This window comes from Anomaloglossus baeobatrachus, chromosome 8 (assembly GCF_048569485.1).
Source record: "Anomaloglossus baeobatrachus isolate aAnoBae1 chromosome 8, aAnoBae1.hap1, whole genome shotgun sequence".
NCBI classification, from domain to species: domain Eukaryota; kingdom Metazoa; phylum Chordata; class Amphibia; order Anura; family Aromobatidae; genus Anomaloglossus; species Anomaloglossus baeobatrachus.
This window is the reverse complement of record NC_134360.1, coordinates 230,477,872-230,498,000: the sequence shown is the minus strand read 5'-3', so window position 1 is coordinate 230,498,000 and position 20,129 is coordinate 230,477,872. Positions and strand designations below refer to the sequence as shown.

Sequence of the window (20,129 nt, the reverse complement as noted above, 5' to 3'; positions counted from 1 at the left end):
AGCTGCCCGCTGTCACCACTAGGGGTCTCCCTACGTATAAGATCTCACCTGCCCACTGTCACCACTAGGGGTCTCCCTACGTATAAGATCCCAGCTGCCCACTGTCACCACTAGGGGTCTCCCTACGTATAAGATCCCAGCTGCCCGCTGTCACCACTAGGGGTCTCCCTACGTATAAGATCCCAGCTGCCCGTCACCACTAGGGGACCCTCACATACAAGATCCTAGCTGCCTGCTGTCCCCACTAGGGGTCCTCCTCATATACAAGATCCCAGCTGCCTGCTGTCCCCACTAGGAGTCTTCCTACATATAAGATCCCAGCTGCCTGCTGTCCCCACTAGGGGTCTCCCTACGCATAAGATCCCAGATGCACACTGTCACCACTAAGGGTCTCCCTATATAAAAGATGCCAGCTGCCTGCTGTCACCAGTAAGCGAACCTCATGTATAAGATCCCAGCTGCCCGCTGTCACCACTAGGGTACCCTCATATACAAGATCCCAGCTGCCCACTGTCACTACTAGGGGTCTCCCCTACATACAAGATCCCTGCTGCCCCCGACCAGCCCCTCACATACAAAAATTCCAGCTGCCCACTGTCACCACTAGGGGACCCACACGTACAAGACCCCAGCTTTCTGATGTCCCCACTAGGAGATCCTCACGTACAAGATCCCAGCTACCCGCTGTCACCACTAGGGGTCCCCCTCACATACAAGATACCAGCTGCCTGCTGTCACCACTAAGGGACCCTCACATACAAGATCCCAGCTGTTGGCCGTCACTACTAGAGGCCCCTCATGTAAGAGCAGAGCTGCTGATATCACCACTAAGGGCTCCCCACATCCTAGATCCCAGCTGTTTGCTGTCTCCACTAGGGGGCAGAGCTGCATGTGGCTATAATGCAAGTTGACAAGATCAATGATACAGCCATATTCAGTACATACACACATATATACAGTATGTGCATCTAATAGGAAACGTGCAAATCCTTGACAAAAAAGACAGTTCACTTTAAGATCACCCATGACGCTCACTTCTGCAGAGGAGCAGGTTTCTTTTATGAGGTTTGCTCACATTTCACACCTTGAACTCAGATTTCCATAAAGATATATTTGTATTCACAAAGTAACTGTACAACGACACCGAAGATTTGCATTCATGAGGAAGCGAGCGATAGCAGAGGTATAAGGGAGCATTGTGTGCGCTCCGCAGCGCCAGACCAGAGGCCGAGCCAACCCTTTACTGGAGTCAGATACAATAATGTGTATGTATGTATGTGTGTGTGCGTATGTAGAGATATAGATGTGTGTGCGTATGTAGAGATATAGATGTGTGTGCGTATGTAGAGATATAGATGTGTGTGTGTGTGTATGTAGAGATATAGATGTGTGTGTGCGTATGTAGAGATATAGATGTGTGTGCGTATGTAGAGATATAGATGTGTGTGCGTATGTAGAGATATAGATGTGTGTGTGCGTGTGTATGTAGAGATATAGATGTGTGTATGTGCGTATGTAGAGATATAGATGTGTGTGTGCGTATGTAGAGATATAGATGTGTGTGTGCGTATGTAGCGATATAGATGTGTGTGTGTGCGTATGTAGCGATATAGATGTGTGTGCGTATGTAGAGATATAGATGTGTGTGTGTGTATGTAGCGATATAGATGTGTGTGCGTATGTAGAGATATAGATGTGTGTGTGTGTGTGTATGTAGCGATATAGATGTGTGTGTGTGTGTATGTAGCGATATAGATGTGTGTGTGTGTATGTAGAGATATAGATTGTGTGTGTGTGTGCGTGCGTATGTAGAGATATAGATGTGTGTGTGTGTGTGCGTATGTAGATATAGATGTGTGTGTGTGTATGTAGAGATATAGATGTGTGTGTGTGTGTATGTAGAGATATAGATGTGTGTGTGTGTGTATGTAGATATAGATGTGTGTGTGTGTGTGTGTGTGTGTGTGTGTGTGTGTATGTAGAGATATAGATTGTGTGCGTATGTAGACATATATATGTCTACATATGCGCACACGCACACATCTATATCTCTACATACGCACACACACACACACACACACACACACACACATCTATATCTCTACATAGGCGCACACATCTATATCTCTACATACGCACACACACACACACATCTCTACATACGCACAAACACACAGATCTATATCTCTACATACTCACGCACACACACACACATCTATATCTACATACGCACACACATCTATATCTACATACGCACACACATCTATATCTCTACATACGCACACACACATCTATATCTCTACATACGCACACACACATCTATATCGCTACATACGCACACACACATCTATATCTCTACATACGCGCACACGCACACACATCTATATCTCTACATACGCACACACCTATATCGCTACATACGCACACACACACCTATATCTCTACATACGCACACACACACACATCTATATCTCTACATACGCGCACACGCACACACATCTATATCTCTACATACGCACACACCTATATCGCTACATACGCACACACACACCTATATCTCTACATACGCACACACACACACACACATCTATATCTCTACATACGCACACACACACACACATCTAAATCTCTACACACGCACACACATCTATATCTCTACATACGCACACACATCTATATCTCTACATACGCGCACACATCTATATCTCTACATACGCACACACACACACACACATCTATATCTCTACATACGCACACATCTATATCTCTACATACGCACAAACACAGATCTATATCTCTACATACTCGCGCACACACACACACATCTATATCTACGCACACACATCTATATCTCTACATATGCACACACACATCTATATCGCTACATACGCACACACACACACATCTATATCTCTACATACGCACACACATCTATCGCTACATACGCACACACACACACACATCTATATCTCTACGCACACACATCTATATCTCTACATACGCACACACATCTATATCGCTACATACGCACACACACACACATCTATATCTCTACGCACACACATCTACATCTCTACATACACACAAACACATCTATATTATATATATATATATATATATATATATAATATAGATGTGTTTGTGTGTATGTAGAGATGTAGATGTGTGTGCGTAGAGATATAGATGTGTGTGTGTGTGTGCGTATGTAGCGATATAGATGTGTGTGCGTAGATATAGATGTGTGTGTGTGTGCGCGAGTATGTAGAGATATAGATCTGTGTGTTTGTGCGTATGTAGAGATATAGATGTGTGCGTATGTAGAGATATAGATGTGTGTGTGTGTGTGCGTATGTAGAGATATAGATGTGTGCGCGTATGTAGAGATATAGATGTGTGTGCGTATGTAGAGATATAGATGTGTGTGCGTGTGTAGAGATTTAGATGTGTGTGTGTGTGTGTGCGTATGTAGAGATATAGATGTGTGTGTGTGTGTGTGTGTGTGTGCGTATGTAGAGATATAGATGTGTGTGTGCGTATGTAGCGATATAGATGTGTGTGTGTGTGTGCGTATGTAGATATAGATGTGTGTGCGTATGTAGAGATATAGATGTGTGTGTGCGTATGTAGAGATATAGGTGTGTGTGTGCGTATGTAGCGATATAGGTGTGTGCGTATGTAGAGATATAGATGTGTGTGCGTGTGCGTATGTAGAGATAGAGATGTGTGTGCGTGTGCGTATGTAGAGATATAGATGTGTGTGCGTGTGTGTATGTAGAGATATAGATGTGTGTGCGTGTGTGTATGTAGAGATATAGATGTGTGTGCGTGTGTGTATGTAGAGATATAGATGTGTGTGCGTGTGTGTATGTAGAGATATAGATGTGTGTGCGTGTGTGTATGTAGAGATATAGATGTGTGTGCGTGTGTGTATGTAGAGATATAGATGTGTGTGCGTGTGTGTATGTAGAGATATAGATGTGTGTGCGTGTGTGTATGTAGAGATATAGATTATGTGCGTGTGTGTATGTAGAGATATAGATTATGTGCGTGTGTGTATGTAGAGATATAGATTATGTGCGCGTGTGTGTATGTAGAGATATAGATGTGTGTGCGCGTGTGTGTATGTAGAGATATAGATGTGTGTGCGCGTGTGTGTATGTAGAGATATAGATGTGTGTGCGCGTGTGTGTATGTAGAGATATAGATGTGTGTGCGCGTGTGTGTATGTAGAGATATAGATGTGTGTGCGCGTGTGTGTATGTAGAGATATAGATGTGTGTGCGCGTGTGTGTATGTAGAGATATAGATGTGTGTGCGTGTGTGTATGTAGAGATATAGATGTGTGTGCGTGTGTGTATGTAGAGATATAGATGTGTGTGCGTGTATGTAGAGATATAGATGTGTGTGCGTGTGTGTATGTAGAGATATAGATGTGTGTGCGTGTGTGTATGTAGAGATATAGATGTGTGTGCGTGTGTGTATGTAGAGATATAGATGTGTGTGCGTGTGTGTATGTAGAGATATAGATGTGTGTGCGTGTGTGTATGTAGAGATATAGATGTGTGTGCGTGTGTGTATGTAGAGATATAGATGTGTGTGCGTGTGTGTATGTAGAGATATAGATGTGTGTGCGTGTGTGTATGTAGAGATATAGATGTGTGTGCGTGTGTGTATGTAGAGATATAGATGTGTGTGCGTGTGTGTATGTAGAGATATAGATGTGTGTGCGTGTGTGTATGTAGAGATATAGATGTGTGTGCGTGTGTGTATGTAGAGATATAGATTATGTGTGCGTGTGTGTATGTAGAGATATAGATTATGTGCGTGTGTGTATGTAGAGATATAGATGTGTGTGCGCGTGTGTGTATGTAGAGATATAGATGTGTGTGCGCGTGTGTGTATGTAGAGATATAGATGTGTGTGCGCGTGTGTGTATGTAGAGATATAGATGTGTGTGCGCGTGTGTGTATGTAGAGATATAGATGTGTGTGCGTGTGTGTATGTAGAGATATAGATGTGTGTGCGTGTGTGTATGTAGAGATATAGATGTGTGTGCGTGTGTGTATGTAGAGATATAGATGTGTGTGCGTGTGTGTATGTAGAGATATAGATGTATGTGTGTGTGTATATGTAGAGATATAGATGTGTGCGTGTGTGTATGTAGAGATATAGGTGTGTGTGCGTATGTAGAGATATAGATGTGTGTGTGTGCGTATGTAGAGATATAGATGTGTGTGTGTGCGTATGTAGAGATATAGATGTGTGTGTGTGTATGTAGAGATATAGATGTATGTATATGTATGTAGAGATTTTTAGAGGTTTTCCACTGTTCACAATTCAAAAACACAACTTCACTCCCGAGCAATTTTTTTTTTTTCTTTTTTTGTACTTGCAAATGTTTTTTCCCCTTTCCTTCTCCTAAGACCCATAATTTATTTTTTTTGGCCAACAGAGCATTTTTTTTGTGTGACAAGTTCAAAGTTTCGCTTCAACAAACAATTTAGTGAAAATAATGAAAAAAAATTAAAAAGTTGGGTGAAATGGCAAAAATAACAATTTCTCCATTTTTTGGCTTTAGATTTTTATGGCGTCCATTGTACTCTTAAAATAACCTGAAAAAATAAAATTTGTCAGGGTGAGATTAATTATGATAAATTAGATAAACAAAAAATAAAAAAAAATTAAAAAGTGAAAAAAAAAAAAAAAAGAATTTTTATCTATATATAAAATGAGGCTGCGTCACTTCACTCACCAGAATGATATTTTTTCTCATTACGGTGTTTACTATTTGGGTTAAATTTATATTTTGACCGCTCGACATGTTATGCACACCGCGATGGAGATCATAGTATATATTTTTATACATTATCAATGGTAGATGGCGGGGGCTGGGGCGCAATTTAAAATGTTATATTTTTTTTTAGATATTTTTTTTTTTATTTTAAGTCCCTAAGGGAACCTGAACCTGTGGCTGCAATGATAATCCATCACCCCATGATTTCTTTACAGGGGTGGGTGTTGGGTGCTGGTGATTGGAAGTGGCATTTAAGTGGTTAAACAGCAATGGGCCAATAGTAATTTATGGCTACTCCTGATTGGCAGGAACAGCTCCGCGGTCACCTGATGCCCTCCGCTAGCAGCAAACATCAGATCCTGGCGGGACACCGGCGGCAGCAGAGGAGCTGCATAGGCTCGACAGGTGAGTATTTTTTAAGTTGTAGTGGACAACCCCTTTAACTGCACATTTTTGACAATATTACAGTGTATTGCGGCTGCAGATTTTGCTGTAACCTGCAGGTACACACCAAGGGCCCAGCGGCAGAAGCTTGATGACAATTCCCTCTCGTTTTTAACATTACATACATCGAACAAAACAAACAAACAAAAAAGCAAAAAAGGGCCGCACTGAAGACGTATCCATAAGAATAAAGAGCCGTGGTGATATGTGGAGCAGACAGACAACAGAGGAGCTTGTGCCAGGATATCATTACCGGGGGCAGGGACCGGACACGTGACCGCCATCACTTCTCCACCTGCGGCTTTATCTGAACAACCATAAATGCAAACAGAGGATGGAGCTCGGAGCGATTGTCACCCGGATCAGAAGACACCCAAATACACAGAGGACTATCCTACAGGCCCGCGGCTAAAAATCACCGTCACCTGGGGACCTACAGGTCTGATAACTCTGCTATAAAGGCTCAGTATTCCCGGATCAGCACATCCTTATCTCTGCTGGTCCATCAGCTGGAACATGAAGAAACCGGAGAAGATGCGGGAGACTGAGCATCCATCACAATCACCGAAGCACAAAACATTCACACGGGGCACAGGTCATCCTGGCAGGGGGCGCCGCTCAATTCAGGTGACCCTTCAGAATAAGCCGTCCTGTGTGTACACGGGAATAACACCATCTCCGGCCATTATAGCACTTGTATCCTGCACTTTCCTCCTCTGGTTTTCAGTTCTTTCTGAGCTGGTGGATGTATACAAGCCGCTATGCACAGCGCACACAGATGAGGGATTCCTGCTCTCCAGTCTCTATATGTAGCACATGCTCAGAACCAACAGAGAAGGTTATAAAGCAGTACTGAGCTGTGTAGCTGTGAATCCAGCTCTGGGGGTGCGATAAACACTTACTAGAAAGCAGGAACATCACTATGCAGCAATGCTGAGCTGTATAGCTGTGAATCCAACTCTAGGGTTGAGATAAACTCTTACTAGAAAGTGACAGCATGAATACCTTTATGCAGCAACACTGAGCTATGTAACTGTAAATCCAGCTCTGGGGGTGAGAAACCATTACTTGAAAGCAGCAAGAATAACTTTATGCAGCAATACTGAGCTATGTAGCTGTAAATCCGGCTCCGAGCGTGAGATAAACGCTTACTAGAAAGCAGAAGCATGAATAAGTTTATGCAGCAATACTGATCTGGGTAGCTGTGAATCCAGCTCTAAGGATGAGATAAACACTTACTAGAAAGGAGCAGAATAAATAACTTTATGCAGCAATACTGAGTTATGTAGCTGTAAATCCAACTCTCAGGGTGAAAAACTCTTACTAGGAAGCGGCAGAATAAACAACTTTATGCAGCAATACGGAGCTGTGTAGATGTGAATACAGCTCTGGGGGTGAGAATCCATTACTAGAAAGCAGCATGAATACGTTTATGCAGCAGTACTGAGTGGTGTAGCTGTAATTCCAGCTCTGGTGGCGAGAGAAACGCTTACTAGAAAGCAGCAGAATAAATAGCTTTATGCAGCAATACTGAGCTATGTAGCTGTAAACCCAGCTCTGGGGGTGAGAGAAACTCTTACTAAAAAGCAGCAGCACGAGTCTCTGTCTTTTTGTCTCCCTTTAACAGCTCTCTTCCCTCTCTATTAACGTCTTTGGGCAGCAGCTATAACATGACCCCTCACTATGTCTGTACCCATACATCTGGCTGCAGATTGTCTGAGGAATCGATAATTCCAACGTCCACATAAACCAGGGACAGAAGACATTCCTAGTCCTTATTCCCCTCCAGGCCGGCTCTGACCACAACTTTCCACCCTTGAAGTAACACGATCTACTCCCATAAGGAACGGGTCATTGATTTACTAGGAGTTAATTAGCCACTTTTAATGAATGGCAAGAAAATCGATCTCATCCAAAACAAAAAGTTAATAGCCCGACTCCCAAGTCTGAAGTCATAAGACGCCTTCATTTACATCACTGACCGGACCGCAAGTCTGAGGGGAGGAAGATGGAGCAGGTCAGACGACGGGGGATTTCATAACGACCGCAGCTGCCTCAGAACATCACCCGAGCCTGTGGCTTCCAGCACGTGATGTCAGTTTCTGTTCTCCTTCTAGCCCATGAACATAGATGACTGTAGACATCAGGGAGCGCGATTTACCATCAGCTCCACTCATCGGGGAAGGGTCTGGAGCGCACAGGTGCCCAAATTTATACCATATAACGCTTCATACAGTTATGATCAGGGGCTGACCCTCACCCTGTATACAGGACCATCCCCCTACTCAAGATAGGGACGCCTAGGACATTAATATTTTCCTGCCATCATAGTTAAAGGGCTCGTCCACTTGCAAATAATTACTATTCAGTCTGTTCATAAGATTATAAAGAACTGATTTTTCGGCGGGGCCCGATCTAGTGTTTCACCCTCGGTCCCAGCGTGGGTTTCTCCACTTTCAGCCCTATGTTTCGGCAGCTGATCGGAGCGGTGTGTGCAGGGGGCTGACAGACTGGTCATATAAAAGCTCAGCCAGCCCCCTCTCAGCCAGCCCCCTTATCTATGCTAATCGGCAACATCCTTCACACACACAGCGCTGACGACCTCCCAAAACACGTGCCGATCACAAGGCTCGAGGTGGAGCTGCCAAATCTGTGCCTAAAACAGAAGATCCAGCCACCTGTGCAAATAAAAGCGCATTAGTTCTTTATGAGCAGATTATGGACACCTAACATAGTCGTGATTTTGGCATAGAGACAAGTCCTTTAAGGGGTCCAACTGGCCGACGAGCGTTTCTGCTTTTCCACGGTAGCGTTTATATCCAGGAAGAATATTGTACTGGATTAGTGTCATTGAACTCGGACACGATATTCGATCCAAATTCTCCGTTACTATCGATGGAGGTTTATAGCATTGTTCCTGCACAGGACGGAGAAGTAGGGTTATCAGCTGGGAAACAATGGCTTCAGAGAGGAGAAATGTCAGCAGCAATGAGGGTAAAATGGATCCAAGCCCGGTGAGAACATGGTCACATGAAACCAAAGAATTCAAAACTATTATCCCTTTACTTATAAAAGGCCCACTAGTTTCACTTCAGCTTTTATTTTTCTTAAAGTGGATCTGCCCAAATTGCAGCATTACACCGCTCCTCAGTGGCCCTCCTCCCTGCTGCTGTTGAGTCTCCACTGACTAACTGAAAGCTCTTCATGGCTGCACAATCTTCACACCCTTATAATTGAAAGCTTCTTAAAAATCTCCAAACACCTCAGTGGCCCTCCTCCCTGCTGCTGCTGAATCTCAACTAACTTCTAACTGAAAGCTCTTCATGGCTGCCAAAACTCCACTCACTTATCCTAACTGAAAGCTCCACAGCTTCCCTTCCTTCCTCTCCTGTTGTAAAATCTCCTAACATCTCCTCAGTGTCCCTCCTCCCTGCCGCCGATTCACCAATTATTCAAATTGTCCTCATTGGTCCCCCCCCACCCTGCTGCCGAATATCCACAGACTTCTGCTAACTGAAAGCACCTCAGCGTCTCTCCTCCCTGCTGCTGCTCAGATCTCACTCTACTCAGTACAAGCTGCAGCTGTCAGTCAAGCTGGGTGAGTGGTCAGCAACTGAATGCATTGAGTCACAAGCTCTCGAATTTTGTTAATACTATTCTCATTTTTTTGTACTTCATACCGTAGCTATTCTGACATGGATTTTCCATATTAAGTCCACCAGACTCATTAAGTTTAAGACCTATCAATTAAAATATGCAGCTTATATAGTGAAATATGGTAACACATCCACTTTTGAGGACCTTTTACACCAAATAATGATTGTATGAAAAGAATCATTGCCTTGTGTACATCTAACATTCACATTAAAGGCGCACCAATCACCAGGATTTTCCTATATAACCTAAAGCCAGTACTATCCTGGCACTTTCAGGCTGATTCTATACATACCTTTAGTGGTCAACTAGGATGTATAGATTTTGAAACACAAGCAAGTAAAGTTTGTAAAATGTACAGTTTTTTGATTGGCAGCAGCTACCGATCAGCTGATAGTGATTCCAGCCCCTCCTGTCAGTTCTACCTCCTATTAGTTATGCTAATTCTATTATAGAAAAGTTTTACTAATAGTTGTGGCTAAAAGGACCTTGCCGATGTCATACCCATGTGACCAGAAAGGGGCGGGGCCTCAGACAACATAGCTGATACCAGGAAGCAACATTATTTATGTGTTGGCTGAGGCCCTGTCACTTCTGGTCACATGGGTATCAATGAAAAGGAGAAAAGGGTGGTGTGCTGCTAATGAGGAGATCACCAAGACAATAATGGCAATAAATATTCAAAAGTTTATTGTAGGAAAAACACCAACAGTTTAAAAACATCTAAAAACATGAAGTACAATAAACATCAGAGGTTTGCTATAATAAAGCATAAGCCTCTGAGAAGTGTCCACCTCAGAGATTTTAGACCATGTACTGCAATCAATAACACCAATGATGCATAATCCTATAGCATGCAAAAAAAAAAAACAAAAAAAAAAAACAAAAACAGCAAAGATATGTGTCAGTCCCAAAGACAAATGGCTAATACATTAATATGTAAAAATCAATATGCAAAAATGCCCAAATACATATATTAATCCAATCAACCATAGGATTTCTTTGCTGTTTTTTTTTGTATGCTATATGATTATGCTTCATTGGTGTTATTGATTGTAGTACATGGTCTAAAATCTGAGGTGGACACTTCTCAGAGGCTTATGTTTTATTATAGCAAACCTCTGATGTTTATTGTACTTCATGTTTTTAGATGTTTTTAAACTGTTGGTGTTTTTCCTACAATAAACTTTTGAATATTTATTGCCATTATTGTCTTGGTGATCTCCTCATTAGCACACCACCCTTTTCTCCTTTTCATTGTTGCTGCTTTCAGGTGTGCATTTGGAGGATCCCATTTATATTGCCTTAGTGCCCTCTAAAAAAAAAACAAAACACTTTTTTTCAAATATGGTCACATGGGTATGACATCAGCACATGTCCTTCTAGTCACAATGCTCCTATAATAGAATTAGCATAAATAACAGATGGGGTGGGGATGAACAACAGGCAGGGGGCGGAAATCACTATGAATACCCACTCCAGTTATCAGCTGATCGGCAGCTGCTGTCACTCAAAAAGCTGCTCATTTCACAAACTTTACTTGCTTGTGTTTCAAAACACACACATTTATATATTTTTATAATATATGTGAAAATCCTGGAGATTGGTGCGCTTTAAGCATTTGCAGCACATGCTCAACTAATGAGAAATAATTAGCAAAAAACAAAAAAAAAATAAAAAATTGATTGTTATCTAAAAATGTGTAAAACTTGCAAAATCCGGCGTAACCTCACTTCCTGTACACCGGAGAGGAAGATGAAATACCTGACAATGCAATCTACGCCTCTAGATAAGTCTTATCTGATGAAACCTCCACGACTTCTCGTCCGATGAGCACAGAGGACAATGTTCCTCTCTTCGCACAATTGCCATTGGGGTGACAAGTTTTCGCGGCCGGTAAAACCTCACGGTCTCGCTGACTCAGTGCAACATTTGCAAAAAAAAAAAAAAAAAGGGAGGAAGCGGGACGTGGAATTTTTAAACAGAAAGTTAAAAGAATGTGCGAGTCGTGATGAGAGCGAGCAACGCGGAGCCAAGATCAAAACATCAGCCAGGAGCCGGCCGACCAAAAATACTTGTTTTTCTAGCTGTGACTTAAAGAGGGCACGGCCGTGACTCCTTGTGATTAGCCGAGGAGAGAACTAAACTTTATATAACGTTTTAAGACCTGGCGCTGATTTCCTGCTCTTCTATGTGAAGGCTCCATTACACAGGAAGACTTCTGCCGGTAACGAGCACAATCTATTGCATTCCGTTCATTAAAAAGGGATCGGCCGGTAGGATCAGCCCTCCTGAGCCCTCTATATATTCCAAATCTGAAGAAAAGGAGTCCTTGATATCTGCGATCCGATCTCTTATTCCACAGAAATCCACATTTTTCTTAATAAGTAAAATGAGCTTTTAAGATATATGGGCCGGATATAGGGTACAGACCAAAAGTTTGGACACACCTTCTCATCTCTAGAACAACTGTTAAGTTGAGACTTTGTGCAGCAGGCCTTCATGGTAAAATAGCTGCTAGGAAACCGCTACTAAGGGCAGGCAACAAGCAGAAGAGACTTTTTTGGGCTAAAGAACACAAGGAATGGACATTAGACCAGTTGAAATCTGTGCTTTGGTCTCAGGAGTCCAAATTTGAGATCTTTGGATCCAACCACCGTGTCTTTGTAGAAAAGGTGAACGGATGCACTCTACAGGGCTGGTTCCTACCGTGAAGCATGGAGGAGGAGGTGTGATGGTGTGTGGGGGGGGGGGGGGGCTTTGCTGGTGACACTGTTGGGGATTCATTGAAAATTGAAGGCATACTGAACCAGCATGGCTACCACAGCACCTTGCAGCGGTGTGCTATTCCATCCGGTTTACGTTTAGTTGGACCATCATTTATTTTTCAACAGGACAATGACCCCAAACACCCCTCCAGGCTGTGTAAGGGCTATTTGACTAAGAAGGAGAGTGATGGGTGCTACGCCAGATGACCTGGCCTCCACAGTCACCAGACCTGAACCCAATCGAGATGGTTTGGGGTGAGCTGGACCGCAGAGTGAAGGCAAAAGGGTCAACAAGTGCTAAGCATCTCTGGGAACTCCTTCAAGACTGTTGGAAGACCATTTCCGGTGACTGCCTCTTGAAGCTCATCAAGAGAATGCCAAGAGTGTGCAAAGCAGTAATCAAAGCAAAAGGTGGCTACTTTGAAGAACCTAGAATATAAGACATATTTTCAGTTGTTTCACACTTTAAGTATTTCATTCCACATGTTTTCATTCATAGTTTTGATGCCTTCAATGTGAATCTACAATTTTCAGAGCCATGAAAATAAAGAAAACTCTTTGAATGAGAAGGTGTGTCCAAACGTTTGGTCTGTACTGTAGATCTCCCTGAGACTCCGCCTCCAGAGCTTATATCAAAATGAAAGGGGACACTACCAGGGTAAGATATGTAATGACTGACAGTCTGCTCTCCTGATCTACATGTCTCACACTAGTAATGCCACCTTTCATTTAATATAAGCTCTGGAGGCACATTCTTTGGTTCTTTCTCCACTTATGAGCCACTTCTTTTGCGCCCCTTCCTGAACGCATCATTCCTGCTGAAAAACAACTAAAATCTGTGAGGGATCAGATTACAGTTGTTTATTAAAGTCTAAGGAAAGACAATGTGAAGACAGATGGAGGAACAGGGGCACACACAGACCTGAGCTGCTGATTTCCAGTAAATGTTTTCTCTCACCCCAGAGCTGCACTCACAGATACACCGCTCAGAGATACTACATATCAGCCATGCTGCTGCTGCTGCTTTCTAGTTAGTGTTTTAAGCTCTCTCCAGTGCCGGATTCACAGCTACACTCAGTTATATTTGCAGTTAAACACATACATTCAGCCAAGTTCTGCTGTACAATGTCACTATGCTGCTGCTGCTGCGTCTGAAGGGGTGTTAGAGGAAATATGTATGGAAGTGTCTACATAGAGATATTCTTTACTCCCTTCAAAGAGCAAACAAATTAAGAGATTGATCCTGCAGAGGGGAATTCTGGTGAAAATCTTTGCACGCGCAGGGGGGCAAAACCACCGAGGGGCCGGCGCGCGCAGGGGAGCAAAACCACCGAGGGGCCGGCGTGCGCGGGGGGGGGGGTGGGGGGGGGGTCAAAACCACCGAGGGGCCGGGCGCGCGCAGGGGGGGGGGGGCAAAACCACCGAGGGGCCGGCGCGCGCAGGGGGGGGGGGGAACCACCGAGGGGCTGGCGCGGGCCTGGGGGGGGGGCTAAACCACCAAGGGACCGGCGCGCGCAGGGGGGGGGGGGCAAAACCACCAAGGGGCCGGCGCGCACAGGGGGGGGGGGGGGCAAAACCACCAAGGGGCCGGCGCGCACAGGGGGGGGGGCAAAACCACCAAGGGGCCGGCGCGCGCAGGGGGGGGGGGGCAAAACCACCAAGGGGCCGGCGCGCCCAGGGGGGGGCAAAACCACCAAGGGGCCGGCGCGCCCAGGGGGGGGCCAAACCACCAAGGGGCCGGCGCGCGCATGGGGGGTGGGGCAAAACCACCGAGGGGCCGGCGCGCGCAAGGGGGTGGGGCAAAACCACCGAGGGGCTGGCGCGCGCAGGGGGCAAAACCACGATGTGATGTCCATAATCATGCTCTTAAAAAGGAGAGGTTGGTGAATATAGCAACACGTCCAGTCCCACAATGTTTTGATGCCCTTTTCTTTAGGAGAAAAATAATCCTAAACATTCACAGGGAAAACCTACAACCATTCAGGTGGCGTTTGCATTGGACGAGGCACTTTCTAATATTGAAGTGTATAACAGATGAATGCCAGCCAAACCAGCCGACCATGTAACATGCCAGGACTCTCCATTTCTGGTACTCATATTAGTGAAACTGGAGCTCAGGATGAGCAGAGAGACCGGTCTGTTTCCTTAGGTTTACATCTGCACAGACGGCATTAAATGGAGAATACCACAGAGTCCAGATAGTAATAACTGTGCCCGTACACAATGATGATGGCATGACCAGCCAACCTTCTAATGTGTGAGGGGGCTGTATCCAGAAAAAACAATAAATAGATAAAACAAAGATGGAGCACGTTCGATTTCAATCTGCCCAATGCTTTCATCCTGAAGGAAGGAAAGTCGCCATCAAAAGGTGTCTGCGTATCCCGTCCTGGCGGAGAGGAAAGGGGAATGCACACTCATGTATGTAGTAGGGGGTATGAGGAGGATGTCAATTATCTGTGCATGTCCATCATCCCTACACGCTGACATGAAGAGGATGGTGGAACGAGCAGATGCTGGTGATGAGTCAGGAAGGGGTTAAAACAGGACTGATAAATGGTTTCTAGCACAAAGACAGAAGACATGGCAGTAGATCTTATCTCGGTACAAGTACAATCTGCAAGAAGAAAGCATCAATCTGGCCTAAGGCTACAGACCTTCACAGAGGACCAGAACCTAGAAGTGGCCGCCCGAGGCAAGCAGTGGCCAGTCTACATTGTCGCTGTTGGTGGGGGGCGGGGGTGGGGGGCATCCAGCTTTCTATAATGCACAATATATTAGCTTACACCCTCCATATCTAGTGAAGCAGGCAGCTCAGGATGAGCAGCAGACAAGCTGAGCTGCATTGCAATGAATTTTGGGTTACAAGTAGCAGTCCCCATCATAAATACAAGTCTGGATGAGCCCCTTTCTCACTGCCTCGCGTTCTCCTCGCTGTCTTTGGATTATTTTGGCATTTCCCGCAATACAGCAGAGACGTCACACTGTCCCATATAATTATATCATTGTCTCTAATCCGTGTATTGGAGGCGCCATCACTTCCCGGGGACGCTCAGTGCAGGACATGTAGATTACACACAGCGGCTGTTCAGACATTATAACCGCGGCTTATGACGGCTATGTCCTCGGCCACGTAACGTGGGACGTATCCTCCGAAACCTGCGCTGCCGACACGCGTAACATTCTGCCAGAGCGAGGCAATCACATCAATACTGGGGATATCTGGTGGGGGGGGGGGGGGGGGCGCGCTCCTCACGATGGCTGAAGCTTCAGCTTTTCCCCTCCATTGTATATTTGATAATATCTTATGCGACTCTAAAAACCAAGGAATTTCGGAAGAAAACCACTTTGCTCACGAGGCTTCTTTAGAAAGCATTTTAGGAACTGAAAACAAATCTAGAATATGAATATAGATCAAGGAATCATATACGTCCCCCGTCTGGACGGCTCAGCAGCTTGTAAATGGGATGGTCCCCAATGATTGCATGGAGGCGGCCATGCTGCAGAGGACGATGCAACGCAACACATGGACGATGGGCTGTGAACAGATCTCTGCTCGGCCCTTTAGAGGGGGTCCGGGGTACGGGCAAACGTCTATGACATCCATATTGTCCAGAGATGCGACACTCTCATAAGGTGACGTTCTCAATACATGAAGTTCAGGTGACAAGAGGACCAATAATGTGGATGGGACAATCTAATATCCGGACTCTTCTCTGTCAAGTGCTGGAAGCATCGGGCATGTTGGATTTCAACATGCCTAATCCTTTGCTTCTCAAAAGAGATACCTTTCCAGCAGAGGTGTCAGTCAGCAGCTTAAAGGGAACCGACCACCAGGATTTTGCCATATGAGGTAAAGCCAGTGCCATACAGGCACTAAGATGCTGAATCGAGGCTTACCTGTCCTAGAAAGATCTGATGCTTGGTTGCTGAAATATCTTTAATCAAAAGTTGCAGAAATGCCCTGCACTTTAATTTACGTGTGCAGCGGTAGAGGCCTTTGTGTGTCGGGTCCTCGGTGTATAGTCCTCCTCCTGAGTCTTGCAGTGCACACAAATATTGCGCCGCTATTGCTGCTGTTGCCGCTGCGTGTGCATTGTCACAGTAATTATGTCCTCATTAAAATGGCACCAGAGTCTGCGCATGCACACACTGTGAACTTCGGTGCCATTAGACACTGCAGTGAAGACCATGAGCGGCAGGGGTGTGCACAGTTGTAAAACTAAAAATCTGCACACGCACCAAATGGCACACAGTCTTTTCCAGAGTGTCTTCAATAAAGTGGCGCTGGAGATCGCGGCATGCGCATGCGCGGACTCAGACGCCATTTTAATGAAGACAATTACTGTGGCAATGCACACGCGCCGTCAGCAGCGGAAATGGCGGCGTGGTGTGAGATTTAAGAAAAGAAAAGGGGGCACATCATAGAGGAAGCTGGAGGAGGAATATACATCGAGGACCCGACCCACAAAGGCCCGCACCGCTGCACCCGTCAATCAAAGTGCAGGGCATTTCTGGGACTTTGGTTACAGATATTTCAGCAACCAAGCACCGGATCTTTCTACTACAGGTGCCTGGATTCAGCATCCGAGTGCCAGAGTGGCACTGCCTTTACTTAATAGCAAAATCCTGCTGGTTGGTTCCCTTTAAAGTGAATGTCAACTACTGGACATCCATTTAGTAAAGAACCCAGGGAGGTGAGAAAAAAAATAAATAAATAGACATGGATCACTCGACTCAGTGCCGCTCCTTGGATCGCGCACATCCAAAACCTGTAATATCCAGCTGAATTACGAGTGTCTGATCGGACTCTGGAGGTGGCCATTCAGGTCTTTCTCGTAAGTTTCATAGACAGAGGACATTTATAGAAATCTGTACAAACACATGGGGCTAAGGCTGCTTTCACACATCCGGTTTTTGCTGAGCGGCACAATACGGCGCTTTGCAGAAAAACCGCAATTTTTTTTTTGCCGCCGCTTGCGGTTTTTTGCATAGACTTTCATTAGTGCCGTATTGTGCCGCATGGGCTTGCGTTCGGTCCGGTTTTTGCCACATGCGGCAGATTTAGCCTATGCGGCGGCCGGATGGAACGTTGCCTGGCACGTTTTTTCGTCCAGCAAAAAAAAACCGCATCGCTCCACATCCAGCCGATGCGGTGCGATTTGCAATGCATGCCTATGGACACCGCATGCGACGTCCTGCGGCAAACACCGCATCCGGCCGCCGCATGAGTTTATTTCCACTGCGCATGCTCAGTAGTCTGCCGCAAGCGGCAAAAAACAGACGGGCCGCATGTCAAAAACTTATGCAAAGGATGCGGTATTGTCGCCGCATCCGTTGCATAGGTTTTAGAGCCGGATTGGCCGGCTCTGCTAAAACCGGATGTGTGAAAGCAGCCTTACATGCCGGATCCCTCACTGACAATTATCAATAGTCATCATCCAATGCTCAGTCATTTAAAAGACAGAGTATAAAGTGTGAGAGGGTCACTGGTGGGGGAAGCCCCCATAACGTATACCCACTAGCGAAAAAAAACTGCAGCTCATGAGTTTCTCATGGCCGGTCCCCACCAATATCGTTCTGATGAGTCTCATTCATGTAGCCCCACGGGACAAAGGATTAAATACTAGTCGCCGGGCTCGATGAGGTCGGGTCTGGGGATGTCACGGGTGGCCCTTTCTGCCCGGTTTCATGGCACCGAGGTGTACAATAAAGGAAGGGGGTTGGAAGTGATGATGGTGGAGGATTGTTTCGGAATACCACCTGCGGTACGTGGCCAGGGATTAGCTGCGACTGCTGTCGCTGTCCTCCGGGGCTGATTGTGGTAGCAGCTAACATGTTGCTGCTCCCCACAGGTGGAGCGGGCTCCGGGGAGGATGATGAGGGGAGTAGTAATGGCAGACGCCGAAGCGCCAACAAGGAGAGGCGGGCACAGTCTCTGCGGGTTCAAGGTCTCTTTACTCACAGTCCTGGTTTCACCCGGAAGATGCCGGTCACCGCTGTGATGGGTCCCAGCCGATCCCGAATCAGTTGGAGGTCAGAACCGGTACAGTGAAAAGTGGGCTTTTCCTCCTTGCGCTTATTAAAAGTGGATCCCCGTGGCCGCGGGTCCGTTGTGGGGCCTGCCTTGAAACACGACCCCAGATCCTATCTGGTACTCTGGTCCGGGAACTGTTGGGGCCGGAGGCACATGCAATCCCCCTGAGCTGCAGATTTTGATGGACAACTTGAAGTATAATCCACCCTAGGATTCTGCACCCTGCACAGCGCCGGTCCCGAGGGAGCAATCAAGCTCTCCCCTCGGCGACCATATTGTCTCCTGCATCCTACCAGAGCCACTGTTAAAACCTGACTGCTCTCTTCCTCTCCTTCTGGAGAACTCCTTAACTGTTGCTCCTAACTCCCCCAGGTGGCTGCTCCTCCTGTCCCAGGTTCCCGCCACTAGTGGATTGGGGGTCCCAGGTATGGTGGTATCCTAAAGACCCAACCACGTTGGCGACCCCTTTTGACCCAAACCTAGCCCGGTCCACGGTAAAGGAGGGCAACCTGGTGTGTGTGTGTGAATTGGTGTGTTATGAAATCGGTACCAACCTCCTCCAGACCCAGGATGAGTACCGCAGCTTAACTGAGGTGCAGTACCCTGTGGCGACTGAAGCCTCAGGGGTGCCACATTCACATTGGATGCGGCCTCATCAAGTAGGACAGGAGTTATTGGTCCTACGCTCTCCACATAGATCCCAGAATGGCTAGGTCAACTGTCAAAAAGAAAAAAAAAAAAAAAGATCCAGAAGATATGATCACGACTAAAGGCCGCTTTACACGTTGCGACATCGCTAGCGATCACACCCGCCCCCGTCGTTTGTGCGTCACTGGCAAATCGCTGCCTGTGGCGAACAAAATGGCAGGTACGCGTCACAAACTTACCTTCCTAACGACGTCGCTGTGGCCGGCGAACAACCTCTTTTCTAAGGCGGAGGTTCGTGCGGCGTCACAGCGACGTTACACAGCGGGCCACCAATAGAAGAGGAGGGGTGGAGAGCAGCTGCATGAACGTCACTCCCACCTCGTTGCCGGAGGACACAGGTACGCTGTTCGTCGTTCCCCGTCACACGTAGCGATGTGTGCTGCCTCAGGAACGACAAACAACCTGTGTCCAGAACGAGCAACGATATTTGGAAAACGAACGAGTCAACAATCAACGATTTTGTGAGTATTTGGGATGGTTAGCGGTCGCTCGTAGGTGTCACACGCAACAAAGTCGCTAACGAGGCCGGATACGAGTCACGAATTCCGTGCCCCCAGCGATATCTCGTTAGCGATGTCGCTACGTGTAAAGCGGCCTTAAGACTTTCAAATCTGAAGCTTTACTGAAAAGCAAAAAGATCCCTAATTTTGGTAACAAAGTAATAATAAAGTTCTCAGTTTTCGCATAACCCTGAAACCGCCAATGGCTTCCATATTGCCTAATG

At 45.9% G+C, this 20,129-nt stretch overlaps 1 protein-coding gene across 1 annotated transcript in view; it reads right to left on the bottom strand.

The window, feature by feature from the left end:
* Window positions 1-20,129, bottom strand: part of GNG12 (G protein subunit gamma 12) — an 84,046-nt gene that overhangs the window by 45,078 nt on the left and 18,839 nt on the right. The window lies entirely within an intron of this gene.